Source organism: Saccopteryx leptura, chromosome 1, assembly GCF_036850995.1.
Source record: "Saccopteryx leptura isolate mSacLep1 chromosome 1, mSacLep1_pri_phased_curated, whole genome shotgun sequence".
In the NCBI taxonomy this organism is placed as follows: domain Eukaryota; kingdom Metazoa; phylum Chordata; class Mammalia; order Chiroptera; family Emballonuridae; genus Saccopteryx; species Saccopteryx leptura.
Window position 1 is genome coordinate 100,587,024 of NC_089503.1, and position 15,473 is coordinate 100,602,496.

Sequence of the window (15,473 nt, forward strand, 5' to 3'; positions counted from 1 at the left end):
CTAATCTAACATGTGTGAGGTGGTATCTCATTGTAGTTTTGATTTGCATTTCTCTAATAGCTAATGAAGATGAGCATCTTTTCATATATCTGTTGGCCATTTGTATTTCTTCTTGGGAGAAGTGTCTGTTCATGACCTCTTCCCATTTTTATATTGGATTGTTTACATGTTTGTTGAGTTTTATGAGTTCTTTGTATATTTTGGATATTAGGCCCTTATCTGTGCTGTGGTTTGAAAATATCATCTCCCATTTAGTTGGCTATCTGGGAAACTTTTTTTTTTAATGGAAACATTTTCAAGACTGAATTTAACTCTCCCTGCCTCCCAAATTTGCTCTATTCTGTGTTCCCTATTTTAGTGAATGATGTCACCATCTGTCCAAGGCAGAAACTAACCTTGAATTCTCTTCCTCTCTCACTGTTGCCACAGTTAGCCTGTTACCAAATCCTCTAGACCCAGCCCTCTGTCTCTGCAGCACCTTCTGTCGTGCTCTGGCCTAGATTAAATTTTACCCAGCTAATGGATCCTTGGCTCCAGTCTTGTCACCACTTCTCTAGTCTGTCCTCCACACTGCTCATGAGTGGGCTTTCTAGAACACCTACCTAAAAATACACACACACACACACACACACACACACACACACAGAGATAATCTGATCATATCATTTTCCAGCTTAAACTTTTCAAACATTTTTTTATCATGATCATAGTAAAATATGCTTTATACTGCAACCTAGGACATTCCCTGCATACACACAAATACATACAATTGAACGAAAGTTTTTTAAAAAGCAAAGTATATTAAAAAGGCTGATCTTAACTTACTAAATTTGACCTCCTGATTGCTTTTTAAAAAAACAACAGAAAAATACCTTTACGGTCTGGTTCCTATCTATGTCTTCGGCCCCAACTCCCAGTTTCCTTCTAGTCACCCTAATTTCCTTCTGATTCCCTGAACCAGGGATATTCTTTGGAATAATTCCCTCTGCTTAGAATACTTCTTCCTACCCCGTCCTATCCCACCCACTGCTATATTCTAGAATGAAAAATGAGATGTGATAGCCTAACCAGTGCTGGTGCAGTGGGTAGAGTGTCGACCTGGGACACTGAAGTCCCAGGTTCGAAACCCTGAGGTCACCAACTTGAGCACGGTTCATCCATAATCCACTGGCTTGAAGCCCAAGGTCGCTAGCTTGAGCAAGGGGTCCCTGGCTCAGCTGGAGTCTCCTGGTCAAGGCATGTATGAGAAGCAATCAGTGAACAACTAAAGTGACACAACTATAAAATGATGCTTCTTATCTCTCTCTCTCTCTCTCTCTCACTAAAAAAAAAAAAAAGAAAGAAAGAAAGAAATTAGAATTGATAGAAGAATTTAGATAATTTCTACCATTCTTCAGGTCTCAAGTTCTCTGATGGGATTTACCAACCTTTTTATTGTAATCACGCCTTTCATTATCTGCCTTCCACGCTAGACTGTGAGCTTAGAGAAAGTAGAGAGAGGCTTGCTTTCTCTGCAGCTGTCAGTAGCCTGGCACCGTGTATGCATGTGGTGGGTCTTAGTAAATGGTAAGTATAGAGTAAGTAGAATCCTGCTTTAAATCTTCCAGGGGCTTTCATTTGCACTTAGAATAAAATTCAAAAAGTTATTATCACTACGGCCTAAACTACCATGATTCCCCGACCTACCACCTGTAACCTCATTGCTTGCTGCTTTTCATTTTAGGTTCCAAGTTCCACCCACACAGGTGTCCTTGCTCTCTCCCAACTTGCCAAGCACACATGTTCCTGTTCTCTCAAGTATTTGCATGGCTTGCTTCTTCGCTTGGGGTTTCAGGTTAAGTGTCCCCTTAGGCCTTTCCTGACTACCCCACCATTCTTTTTCGATAACTCAACTTTATTTTTTTCATAGCACCTTCCACTACCTGACATTATTTGTTTATTGTGTCCTCACACCCAACCCCCAACTGTCTCTTTACTGTTGTATACTTTTGGTTTTGTTTAATGCTATATTCCCAGGGCTTAGGACAAAGGATCTGTTAAATACATGCATGTGTGCAGGAATAGGTTTGTTAAAACACCACCAAATATGAGTGTGCACTCATATTCAGATAATAATGTTAATAACATTTCTTTATGGCTTTCAAGTTTACACAGTGTTTCTTATACTTGATCTGATGTGAGCTGCAAACATGTACTGTGGAATTGGTATTGACACCTATTATTTTATCCTTTTGTCAGTGAACTTTAAGAAGCTGAAGTTTAGACTGACCAGGTGGTGGCGCAGTAGATACAGCTTCAGACTGGGATGCGCAGGACCCAGGTTCGAGACCCCGAGGTCACCAGCTTGAGTATGGGTTCATCTGCTTTGAGCAAGACTCACCAGCTTGAGCCCAAGGTTACTGGCTCGAGTAAGGGGTCACTCAGTCTGCTGTAGCCCCCAGGTCAAGGCACATATGAGAAAGCAATCGATGAACAACTAAGGTGCTGCAATGAAGAATTGATGCTTCTCATCTCTCTCCTTTTTGTCTGTCTGTCCCTATCTGTCCCTCTCTCTGACTCTCTGTCTCTGTCACCAAAAAACCCCCAAAAAACAAAAAATAAAAACTGAAGTTTACAGAGATTACGCAGTTTAAAGCCACACAGGTAATAAATGACAAAGCCAGCGTTCATTATTGTGTCCATTCTGCAACACCACTATGGAGCAGGAAGGGCATGACAGGCAGTCCATTTCTGTTTGTCCAGTGTCCACACTTTCCCCTGTGAGCAGTGTGGGTCCCTTCCACCTGTCATCCTGCTGGCTTCAGGCAGAGGTGCTGGTAAAATAGCCAACCACGCTGTCAGCTACATTGTCTTTAGTGCTTGGAAATAAACTCTGCAGCATTTAACTACTTAGAAAAAAACTAATATTTGTAAAGTAATATAAGCTAACATGAAAGTTTAAAAACTCAGAGAGCACCGACATAATTATCCTAAATATGGTAATTTTTTAATCCTAGACAAAGAATTCCTAAAATAGGAATAAAATTCTTGTAAAATTAAGTACAGCCTGACCAGGCAGTGGATAGAGCATCGGACTGGGATGCAGAGGACCCAAGTTCGAGACCCCGAGCTCGCCAGCTTGAGTGCGGGCTCATCTGGTTTGAGCAAAGCTCACCAGCTTGGACCCAAGGTCACTGGCTCCAGCAAGGGGTTACTCGGTCTGCTGAAGGCCCGCGGTCAAGGCACATATGAGAAAGCAATCAATGAACAACTAAGGTGTCGCAATGTGCAACGAAAAACTAATGATTGATGCTTCTCATCTTTCCATTCCTGTCTATCTGTCCCTGTCTATCCCTCTCTCTGACTCTCTCTCTATCTTTGAAGAAAAAACAAAATTAAGTACAGAAAATGAGAACCCAGGCTAGGAAGTGAGTATATAACTCCTGTTACCAGTGTACCATCTCCTGCCCTCAGGAGTGGATGCGGCTCGGCCATGCCTGACAGTGGGCCTGAATCCCAAAGGGCCATCCCAGAATGCTGTCCAGAGGATGATGCATAGGAGAAAATTAATTAATAAGTTTGTTTAGTCTTTTCTTAGTTTAGACATCCTTCAAATACATAAAGTTTCGGGTTCATGTGAAGGAAACTTAAAGTCTGTCTTCGAGACATTTTCTGCATATACCTCTAGTTTCGGGGCACAGTTGCACCTCACTAGACTTGGAGGTTATCCTTTATAAAATGCTTTCCAGGCTCTAAGGTCCACTATCACTGTACTACAGAAGGGAATGCTGGTGAAGAAAGTCCTAAAGAACAAGATCCATTCCTTCCTTAGGCTCTTATCCTGGACTTGAGCTGAGTCTATCTATTTTTCTTCCAAAAGGATCTAGAAACTCCAGCAGAGCTGGCATTGTTTCTGAATTAACACTTGGGAGGCAAAGTGGGGAAGGCCCATAGTCTAGCTCAGGGGTCGGGAAACTTTTTGGCGGAGAGAGCCATGAACGCCACATATTTTAAAATGTAATTCCTTGAGAGCCATACAACGACCTGTATACATTATGCATTATCCAATAAAAATTTGGTGTTGTCCTGGAAGACAGCTTTGATTGGCTCCAGCCACCCGCAACCATGAACATGAGCGGTAGGAAATGAATGGATTGTAATACATGAGAATGTTTTACATTTTTAACGTTCTTATTTTTTTATTAAAGATTTTTCTGCAAGCCAGATGCAGCCATCAAAAGAGCCACATCTGGCTCTCAAGCCATAGGTTCCCGACCCATGGTCTAGCTTCTTCTAGCCAAGCTGAATTCCAGAGTGCCTATACCTGTGTAGGAGGCCAGGCAATGCAAATAGATATGGTTAGTTCAGTAATTCTAAGTTATTATCAGTAATATGTGAAGTGAAGTATCCTCACACTCATGGGTATTTTTGTGCCTGGTTCTTGTTTTGACACAAACTTCTCTTCATAGGCATCCTGACATATACTAAAGACATACTTTCAAGTTGTAATGACAGTGGTAATACTTTAAAGGAGGATTTATTTGAGGCTAAATTGATTTTCTATCAGCCAGTTTTATAATTATGTTTATGTCTTCCTCCTTTCTCCCTAGAATGTAACTCTGTATCAGAACTGTGTCTCATACATCATTGTCTTATATAAAACCTAACAGCACCTATGTGCTGTAAACAGTCAGTAAATATTTTTTACTGACAAACTGAATCTTCATCAATTACCTACAGATTTACTGTAGTGTTGGGCAACTGCTTGATTATCTAAATTATTAATTTGTTTTATGTGCGTTTGTTATGTAGGTGGTTATGTAAATAAGCAGGTCAAGTGACTTCTAGTTTTAAAAAAGGCTTTGATCTATTATAGACTTTCTCTGATCTACTGTAAACCTACTTTAAGTCATGACTCAAGTAAAGTAAGTTTGGTGTAGATCAGTATTTTTGGATTAAATTTCTCAAAGCATGCCAAAGAACAGTTAGGTAAAATCTTGAGCCTATATGATAGAATAATTTTTTTTAAGTGAGAGGATGGGAGATAGAGACAGGCTTCTGCCTGCATCCTGACCAGGGCTCACCCAGCAACCCCTGTGGGCTGATGCTCAGACCAGCTATCCTCAGCACCTGGGTTGACACTCAAACTAATTGAGCCACTGGCTATGAGAGAGCAAGAGAGGGTAGAGGAGAGAAGCAGATGGTCACTTCTCCTGTATGTCCTGACCGGTAATTGAACCCTGGACGTCTGCATGCTGGGCCGACACTCTATCCACTGAGTGAACCAGCCAGGCCTATAGAAGGATTAAAAGTTAAAACGTACTTTTTTTTTTGAGCTATTGCAGAAGATGAGACCCAGCCTGGCCGCATGTGTTAGCAGATGCTTTCTGTAACTCCCCTCCCACTGAGGGAAGCCAACTGCTTAAATTTTTTGAGCACTGGACTTGTTCACTACTAATATGGTTTTAAAAACCATCAGAAGTCTGTTTCTTAAAGCCTAATTTGTCTTATTCACCAATCATGCTAACTGCTAGTGAATGTATTAAGATCAGTCATTTATTTAACTGAAGGAAAATTAATTTACAGTGAAAAGCTGCAGTGAAAGCGGGTGCATAGAGATCTCTTGTGGACAATATTTTTGAGTCTTTATTGATTAGACTTCATTGTGACTTAATTAATTGTAATACTGCATAAGCATTTTATCGCTGGGAATAGAAGACCCAGACTTACCTAATGCTTCCAATGGAGTCGTTACTGTGCAGCTCCTGCCAAAAGCTGCTGCTTAGACTCACACAGCTCTGCCCGATTGGCTTACTCATCAAGACCCTCACAGCACCTTGCTTGGCTAAAAGCATTTTGTTTAGAGGGAATGGGACAGGAGATTAAAATAGCTCCCCCATCAGTCTCTGATACTAAGAGGCTCAGAGTCCTCAGAGCATTTCTCTCATGCCTTTCTGAGGCGTACTGCACCACAAGGGAGAAGTCTGGGTAGTGCTTTCATGTTAGTGCAGAAGTCAAATGATGATGTAAGCAGAGAGGCTGGATCTGCATAGTGCAGAGTAAGCAGGCCTTCCCTGACCATCTCCAGGATTGTACCTTACATAACAGAAAACCAGTGGGTAAATACTGGTGCTGCCCTACTTACGATTACCCTTTTTAAGCAGGCTGTCTCCTAGTTTATAGAGAAAAATGGAGGAAAGAAGGAAGTTCTAAGTGGAAGGGCTGCAGAGATTTGGATAATAGCTCACTTCATTGAACACTTTCTATGTACCTGACACTGTTGCATTAACTTATTTAATATCCAAAGCAGCCCTGTGAGTTAGGCTACTATTGTCACTTGATAGACAAAAATATTTAGGCATGGTTAAGTTAAATAGGCAGAACTGAGATTTGAATCCTGGCAGTTTGACTTCAGAAAGTCAAACTTATACTATCCTTGATTATAATTTAATTCTCAATAAATATGTATCTGTCAGATTATTCCAGGTATCAAGAGTCCTGGAATAGCCTGACCAGGCAGTGGCAGAGTGGATAAAGCGTTGGACTGGGATGCTGAGGACTCAGGTTCGAGACCCCGAGGATGCCAGCTTGAGTGCGGGCTCATCCGGCTTGAGCAAAAAAACAAGCTCACCAGCTTGGACCCAATGTCGCTGGCTCTAGCAAGGGGTTACTCAGTCTGCTGAAGGCTTGCGGTCAAGGCACATATGAGAAAGCAATCAATGAACAACTAAGGTGTTGCAACGAAAAACTGATGATTGATGCTTCTCATCTCTCTCTGTTCCTGCCTGTCCCTACTATCCCTCTCTCTGACTCTCTCTCTCTGTCCCTGTTAAAAAAAGAGAGAGAGAGAGAGAGAGAGAGAGTCCTAGAATAGCATGACCAGATGATTGCACAGTGGTTAGTGTTGACCTGGGATGCTGAGGACCCAAGTTCAAAACCCCGAGGTCACTGACTTGAGCACAGGCTCACCAGCTTGACCGTGGGGTTGCTGGCCTAGAGTATGAGATCATCAACATGACCTCATGGTCACTGGCTTGAAGCCCAATGTCACTGGCTTGAGCAAGAGATCACTGGCTCAGCAGGAGCCTCCCCCCTCCCCGCCCCTCCTCACCCCCACCCTCAACCCTGTAAAAGCACATATGAGAAGCAATCAACGAACAACTAAAGTGACACACAACTTATGAGCTGATGCTTCTCATCTCTCTCCCTTCCTACCTGTCTGTCTCTTGCTTAAAAAGAAAATGAGTCCTGGGATAGACATTTTTATCTACAGCTGGATTATTTATTGAAAATAGAGTATCAAGTAAAACTGAGTGAGAATTTTGTTCTGTAGTGATTGATATTAGGACTTAAAAATATATTTGAATAATGATATGACAGTATAAGCAAAAAATTTTATTTTGAAAATGTGAAGTGCAGGTCAGGCACAGTGGATAAAGTGTTGGCCTGGAACACTGAGGTTGCCGGTTCAAAACCCTGGGCTTGCCCGGTCAAGACACATACGAGAAGCAAACAATGAGTTGATGCTTCACGCTCCTCCCCCTCTTTTTTTTTCTCTCTCAATCTCTCTCTCTCTCTTTTTAAAAATAGGAAAAAATTTAAGTGAGCCATAAAGTGGAAAGCCTCTAATGTAACAGTGTAGCTTGGAGCTAAGCAGCCTTTAAGCATCTCCTAATTCTGAATCTTAATTCTGACAGCATCATAGCCACCTAGAAAAACTGTTGAAAATAAGGAAAGTTCAAGAAATGTGTGTTTTTTTCTAATTAATGGAAAGCCCTTCAGCCTATGTATTGATTTCTAATAGGACTTTCCTTATTGGCTCTCTCTTTGTTGTAAATTGTGCCAAGCTATCTCCCTTTGGCCTGTGTGTTCAGCCACAGAAAATATCTCACAGAATGTAGTTATAAGGAGTTTTATTTCTATTCCAGTAATTTGATAGTAATTTGCAGAAAACGGTGGTGTTGGGATTTGTATTTAAACCACGAATTCTCCATTTTCTTGTCTGATCTCTTGCTCTGAGATTATCCCTAGGAATTTTACTGAATACTACAGTCCTGGGACTCCCATTTTTTTCCCCCTAAAGAACTGAAAGCAAATCGTTTTAAAATAAGGCATTTTATTTCTCAGTGCCATTTTATTAAAGGGGCTGATCTTAGTGCTTAATCGTTATGAGTCAAATCTTATTATAACAAATACTATTATTGATTAAGTTCCATTCTAGTTAATTCAAGATTATTTTCTTTAGTTCCTTTATTTGCAAGTTAGGGCTGCTTATATAATTCTGTTGTGACAGTAATGTATCAAAATTTAATTTATAGAGAAAAAGTCTTCCAATCTCTACAGCACTATTCTAATAATATCTAATATAACAAAATTTCATTGCAACAACAAAAAGAAAAGAAACTCCAGTATATATATGATACATGGAAGTGTCTTATCTCAAGACCTTTCATCTTCATTGTTTAGATTTCTTTTTTTTTTAATTTTTTAAATTTTATTTTATTTATTCATTTTAGAGAGGAGAGAGAGAGAAGAGAGAGAGACAGAGAGAGAGAAGGGGGAGGAGCTGGAAGCATCAACTCCCATATGAGCCTTGACTAGGCAAGGCCCAGGGTTTCGAACCGGCGACCTCAGCATTTCCAGGTCGATGCTTTATCCACTGCGCCACCACAGGTCAGGCCAATTGTTTAGATTTCAAAATAATCACTATGTAAAATAGATTTGACCATAGCTGATAGTTGACAGTGACAAGGTTTTCTTGGGTATATTAAAAAATATGATTTCCAGGGCTTAGTCCATAAGCAGAGTGAGGATTTCTAACTCTGGCCAGCTTCTTACCAAAAGAAGGTATCTTGGCAGGAACATCTACGATTTCTTACTGATTTACTTTTTACCTATTTCTGTAGGGAATCACAACATAGCAAGAGAATTATACTATTTTAACTATTTATGACAGGATCAGAACATTGACAGGCTTTATTTTTTTTTCTTTAAGGAAAAGCAGCATGTTTTTTGCATAATTTTCTCTTTTTGGAAAAGGTAGCTAGCACTGAAGAGGAACCCTGGATCACAAATATTTCCAAGTCCAGAATGTAAAGAGTGAGGCGCAGATGCTTACAGAGCTGTGCTTAGTCCAGAGACTGCCATTGAGGGCATGTCTCCATCTTGTTCTACTTGTCTGCCAGACCAGTATCAGTTCTCCCCCAGATAGGTACCTGAGCTGGACAAAGTGAGTGGATAACAGATCCAGGAAGTATTTTTACACCATATCCTTGTTCTGAGAAGCTTATGACTTTTGTGCCATTTTACTTTTTAAAAAATATATTCACTGGGCCTGACCAGGCAGTGGTACAGTGGATAGAATGTCGGACTGAGACTCAGAGGACCCAGGTTCGAAACCCTGAGGTCGCCAGCTTGAGCACGGGCTCATCTGGTTTGAGCACAGCTCACCAGCTTGAATCCAAGGTTGTTGGCTTGAGCAAGGGGTCACTTGGTCTGCTGTAGCACCCCCCCACCCCCGTCAGGACACATATGAGAAAGCAATTGATGAACAACTAAGGTGCCGCAATGAAGAATTGATGCTTCTCATCCCTCTCTTTCTTTCTCTCTGTCCCTCTCTCTGTCTCTGTTAAAAAAACAAACAAACAGCCTGACCTGTGGTGGCGCAGTGGATAAAGCGTCGACATGGAAATGCTGAGGTCGCCGGTTTGAAACCCTGGGCTTGCCTGGTCAAGGCACATATGGGAGTTGATGCTTCCAGCTCCTCCCCCCTTCTCTCTCTGTGTCTCTCCTCTCTCTCTCTCTCTCTCTCTCTCTCTCTCTCTCTCTCTCTCTCCCTCCCTCTCCTCTCTAAAATGAATAAATAAAAAAAATTAAAAAACAAAAAACATATATATGTATATATATATTCATTGGCCCTGGCCGGTTGGCTCAGCAGTAGAACATCAGCCCGGCATGTGGAAGTTTCAGGTTTGATTCCCAGTCAGGGCACACAGAAGCAGTGACCATCTGCTTCACTCTTTCCCCTTCCCCTTCTCCCTCCCTCCCTCTCTCTCCTCTCTCTCTCTCTCTTTCTCTCTCTCTTTTCCCTTCCTGCAGCCATGGCTCAAATGGTCAAGGAAGTTGGTCCTGAGCGCTGAGGATGGCTCCATGGCCTTGCCTCAGGAGCTAAAATAGCTCAGTGCTGAGCAACAGAGTAGTGATCCTAAATAGGCAGAGCATTGCCCAGTAGGGACTTTCCGGGTGGATCCTCAGGATGCATGAAAGAGTCTGTCTCTCTGTCTCCCTTCCTCTCAATTAAAAAACAAACAAACATACATACATACATACGTGTATACGTGTGTGTGTGTGTGTGTGTGTGTGTGTGTGTGTGTGTATGTATGTATGGTATATATTCATTTTCCAGGGACACGTTTTAGAGATTTAATATCCAATTTATTTTTGTTTTGTTTTTGGATTTTGAGATTTGAGAAAAATAGAGCCCTCTTTGAAATTTGAATTGCTCTGGAGATTTAACATTATTAAGTTTGTTAAAATTACTGCAGATAAACAGCTCTTGGGATAAGTGCTTTGGGATTACCTTTGAATAGCTAGTATTTGTTAAAATGCATACACGAGAAACTAGACCACACTATTCCTCCAAGCACCTGTAAGAAACATGAATTTCCTGTGTAATTGCTTCACCCCTGTGTTCTTCCCAAGTCTCCGGGCACATATATGTCTTCTGCTTCTCCAGCAGTTTTATGTGGTCAGAAAGAATCTGTCACTCAATTTCTTTCAGACCACTCCTCTGCCTTCAAAGCTGAAAGTGACTGCTTTGACATGTCCCCTACTTTGACATCACATGAAGGGTTTAAGTGACAATTGGCATCCCCTCCATTATAGGATCAGCCTGAAGATTCTGATGATCCAGTTTTTAAAATTTTTAGTCCCTTCTTAGCTTTCTGTCACAGCCTTCATGACCATGCAGCAAGCAGAGTGTAAAAAACTAAGTTCTCTCGTCTGTAGTGCATTTCATCCTCACCACTATGTTCCTGCCTTCTCAATTCATCTTAATCCAACTTGCATTCTTCCCTAATACTATTTTCCAGCTAGTTTGCAATCTTCTAACCCTGAACTTACCTTGCCCCTCCCTTTTTAATTTGGCTTGTAGATGACTTTATTATTAGGACATCTATGGAGATTACATGGCATTTGATCTGTCAGAAGAAGAATGAAATTGATTTGACTTGTTTTTATTAAGAAAACATTTAACAAATACTATCTGTGCAAAGGTAATATCAAAGTACTTATCCCAAGAGCTGTTTATCTGCAGTTGACTCAGTGGATAGAGCATCGGCCAGCATATGGATGTCCCAGGTTTGATCACCAATCAGGGCACACAGGAGAAGTAACCATCTGCTTCTCTCCCCTTCCTCTTCCCTTCTTTCTGTCTTCCCTTCCCACAGCCAGTGGCTTGGTTGGTTCCAGCGTCAGCCTTAGGCACTAAAAATAGCTGTTGATTAACACATTGTTCCCAGACAGGGTTGTCAGGTGGATCATGGTTGGGGTGCATGTGGGAGTCTGTCTCACTCCCCTTCTCTCACTTAAAAAATAAAATAAAAAAGATTATGTTGGCTACCACTTAAAACATCAATAATTAATTTATTTTAGGTATGATATGGGTTAGGAACTCTGGCTTTGGAGTAAGATGGATCAGAATTTGTGTCCTCGCTCTGCCTCTTTTATTATCTGGTCAGGTTTCTTCATTCTCTGATTTTTAATTTATTTTTCTATAAAATTGATATGATAAATTATAGGAGTTGATGTATGAATTAAATGCTTAAATGAAATAAAAGAGTTTAGCACTCTGTCTAGCATGTAAGTGCTCAATAAATATTAGTAATTATTATTAAATAAATTTTTTGAAGAATTGTTCTTTAAATCTTTCATTCTCTCCTTCCCTATGTTGCTTTTTATTTTTTTATTTTTTTTACACAGAGACAGAGAGAGTCAGAGAGAGGGATAGATAGGGACAGACAGACAGGAACAGAGAGAGATGAGAAGCATCAATCATTAGTTTTTCGTTGCACATTGTGACACCTTAGTTGTTCATTGATTGATTTCTCATATGTGCCTTGACCGTGGGCCTTCAGCAGACAGAGTAATCCCTTGTTCGAGCCAGCGACCTGGGGTCCAAGCTGGTAAGCTTTTGCTCAAACCAGATGAGCCTGCGCTCAAGCTGGCGGCCTGGGGTCTCGAACCCAGGTCCTCTGCATCCCAGTTTGATGCTCTATCACTGCACCACGGCCTGGTCAGGCTGTTGCTTTTTATTCTGTTTTGTGTCTTTTACTCTGTTAACATGCTAAAGCTATTTCATCAACACCTTCAGTTAAATTCACAGGCTTTATGAAGAATACTTACCTGCCAAAAGTTGTTTTGGTTTGTTACAGCATAACCTTGAGGCTGTGGGTATGCCTACATGCTGATGTTTCCTCAAGTGGTTGCCTGGCTTACGGGTTATTTTGTGCAGCCTCAGAAGTGAGGATGGTCAGTAAAAAAGTACCTCTGTGTGAGATGGTTCCAAAGCTTCACTGGGAGCCTCAGAAATCTCTGGTCGAGGCTTTTGTCCCCAAACAGTGCTACATCTCAGTCTTTTGTAAAATGGTAGTTGTCTGGTTTCTCTGGCTTGAAGATGGCGAATGCTTGCTCAGGTGTGGATCTGTAGAATTGGTGATTAAAGCTGTCTGAAGGAACTGTAGCAGTTATTGGGTCCAGTGTGTCTTTCAGCAGCGTCATTGGGGATGTGCTACCTGTCAGATGTGACAGTGGGCACTGGGGGCACAAGCTCAGCGAAACTGCCTCCATTCTTTTGGACTCCCAGCTCACCTCACACCTGATGCTGGGAGCCCCTCTAGTGACATGTGCCAGCCTCTGATTAAACATTTCTAGTGATGATAAGTGCACTGTGTCACGGCACATATCCTTTCCTTTTTACATGGTTTATGGAGTTGGAGGGGACCAAGGAGTTCATTCTTGCTCCAGTTGTTTTTGGACTGTTTTGTCATGTGAAATCTTGCTCAGAACACTAATCTTTAAAAGGTAAAATTAGCTGTGCTTCAGATATGGCCCTGCCCACTTGACTACCCCTCTCCTTCTTTAAGAGGCCCCACTCAGATCCTCAGGACCCTGGCCTAGTAATTTGGGTCAACTCTAATACCTAGAAAGACTTTTCCTAAATGAACGTGTTGTTTCCTAACTATTCTAGATTCAGGCCTCTGGGGCAGCAGCACAGTGTACATCTACTTTATCTTCTCGTATAAAACAACTTTAGATGCTTGAGTAACCAGTGTGCTCCTTCCCGCTGCACCTCTCTTCTCCAAGGTGAATCTGCCTTGTTGCCTGTAACCTTTCTTCAGGGGCATGTTTTAAAGTTTTAGTCAGAAAATGTTTTCTTAAGTTACTTTATTTCTTCTAGCCTGGAAACTGGAGACAGAACTTCTATCTTCTGTGACTTTGAAGTTGGCCTTTAATTCCCCTTCCCCATCCTTTATTTTTTTGCCCCCTCAGTCCAAATACTTTCAACCTCTTAGAAAAGTTCTTTATTATCAAGGTCAGAAAAGAAAAAAAGATGTTAAAGATTCGGCCTTCTTGGACGGAATCGTACTGGCGATCTCAGCTTCATTCCCGTTTTAGAACCCTGCCAACACCTGGGCCCACAGTGACCCCGCTGCAGAGACTGGAGACCCCTGGCGACTGGTGCAGAGCACATCAACGCAGCCCCGGAGGGAGCTGCCTGTCTGGTGCTCCAGCAGAGCAGTGCATTCCTGCATTGCTAGTGCTCCCGTTGTATCATTACCAACAGGTGATAGAGCTATATTTGTCATTAAAGTGGAGTATTTCCTGGCATCTGGAGAAGTTGGTCTGAAGCCCCACCTTCATTCTGCTCATTTTAATTGACTGTTCTGTAGTGATTCTGTGGGTTTGAGAGTATTTTGTTCCCTTTGTCTTCACCCTCTTTCTGTATTTTATGTGCATTCACATTTAGTTTGAATTTCATGATCTATATATGATACTTAGGAAGTAAGAGTAGGTGATAATAATCTGGCCTTCTGTGTTTTGCTGTGTTTTACCATCTGTGCAGCATATGAAAGGTGTTAGGTTTCTGTTCCTGTGTGTGCTGGACATTACGTAGGGCATACAGGGAAAAGTCGTTTCTAGGTATGGACACTACAACCAAGAATTCCTAACCTGGGCCTGTCGACACCTTGGGAATCCATGGCATGCTTTGGGGGCTCCTTGAACAGCCTAAAATTATATGCAAATTTTTGGGTGTAAATTCTTTACATTTTTATGTAGATTTTTTTAAGCATCTGGGACCAGAAAATGGTTACAGATGACTAGAGATTTCAACATCCTGAAATTGAACTAGATATGTCTTCTAAATCAGGACCTATTATGGGGATATTGATTTATTTTTTCATGAGTTAGGTTTATTAATCTAGTTACCTGCTACTTTGACATTTTAGGAAAGAGGTATTTGTTTTTGTTCCCCTCCCCCTTTATTGAAGTGACACTAGTTAACAAAATTATACACATTTCAGGTGCAAAATTCTACAACACATCATCTGTACACTATATTATGTGTTTGCGATCCCTAGTCAAATATCTCTGTCCATCACCATTTATCCCCCCATCTACCCTCCTCACACCCCCTTTTTCTTTTTTTCTCTTTTGTTCAATCCCTTCACCACCCCTCCCCCTGACAGCTGTCAGCCTGCTCTCTATCTATGAGTCTGTCCCTATTTGCTTGTTAGTTCATTTTGTTCATTAGTTTCCACATATGAGTGAAACTATTGGTACTTGTATTTCTCTGACTGGTTTATTTTACTTAGTATAATGTTCTCCAGGTCCATCCATGCTGTTGGAAAGGATAATATTTTCTTCTTCTTTTTTTTTTTTTTTATGGCTGAGTAGTAGTATTCCCTTGTGTAAATGTACCACGGCTTTTTTTATCATCTCATTCACTGATGGGCACTTGGCTATTATAAATAAGACTGCAGTGAACATAGGGGTGCACATATTCTTTCAAATGAGTGTTTCAGGTTTCTTTGGATCTATTCCCAGAAGTGGAATCACTGGGTCATAAGGCAGTTCCATTTTTAATTTTTTGAGGTAACTCTGTACTGCTTTCCACGGTGGCTGCACCAGTCTGCATTCCCACCATCCAAGGGTTCCCTTTTCTCCACACTTATTGTTTGTGGGTTTATTGATGATAGCCGTTCTCACAGGTATGAGGTGATACCTCATTGTGGTTTTAATTTGCCTTTTTCTGTTGATTACTGGTGTTGAGTATCTTTTCATATGTCTATTGGTTATCTGTATATCCTCTTTGGAAAAATGTCTATTCAGGTCCTTTGCCCATTTTTTAATTGGATTGTTTGTATGTGTTGAGCATTAGAAGTTCTTTATAAATTTTGGATATTAACCCCTTATCAGGTGTGTCACTCCCAGTC

At 41.2% G+C, this 15,473-nt stretch overlaps 1 protein-coding gene across 6 annotated transcripts in view; it reads left to right on the plus strand.

Moving 5' to 3' along the window:
- SIK3 (SIK family kinase 3) overlaps positions 1–15,473 on the plus strand; it is a 240,174-nt gene that overhangs the window by 181,110 nt on the left and 43,591 nt on the right. The window lies entirely within an intron of this gene.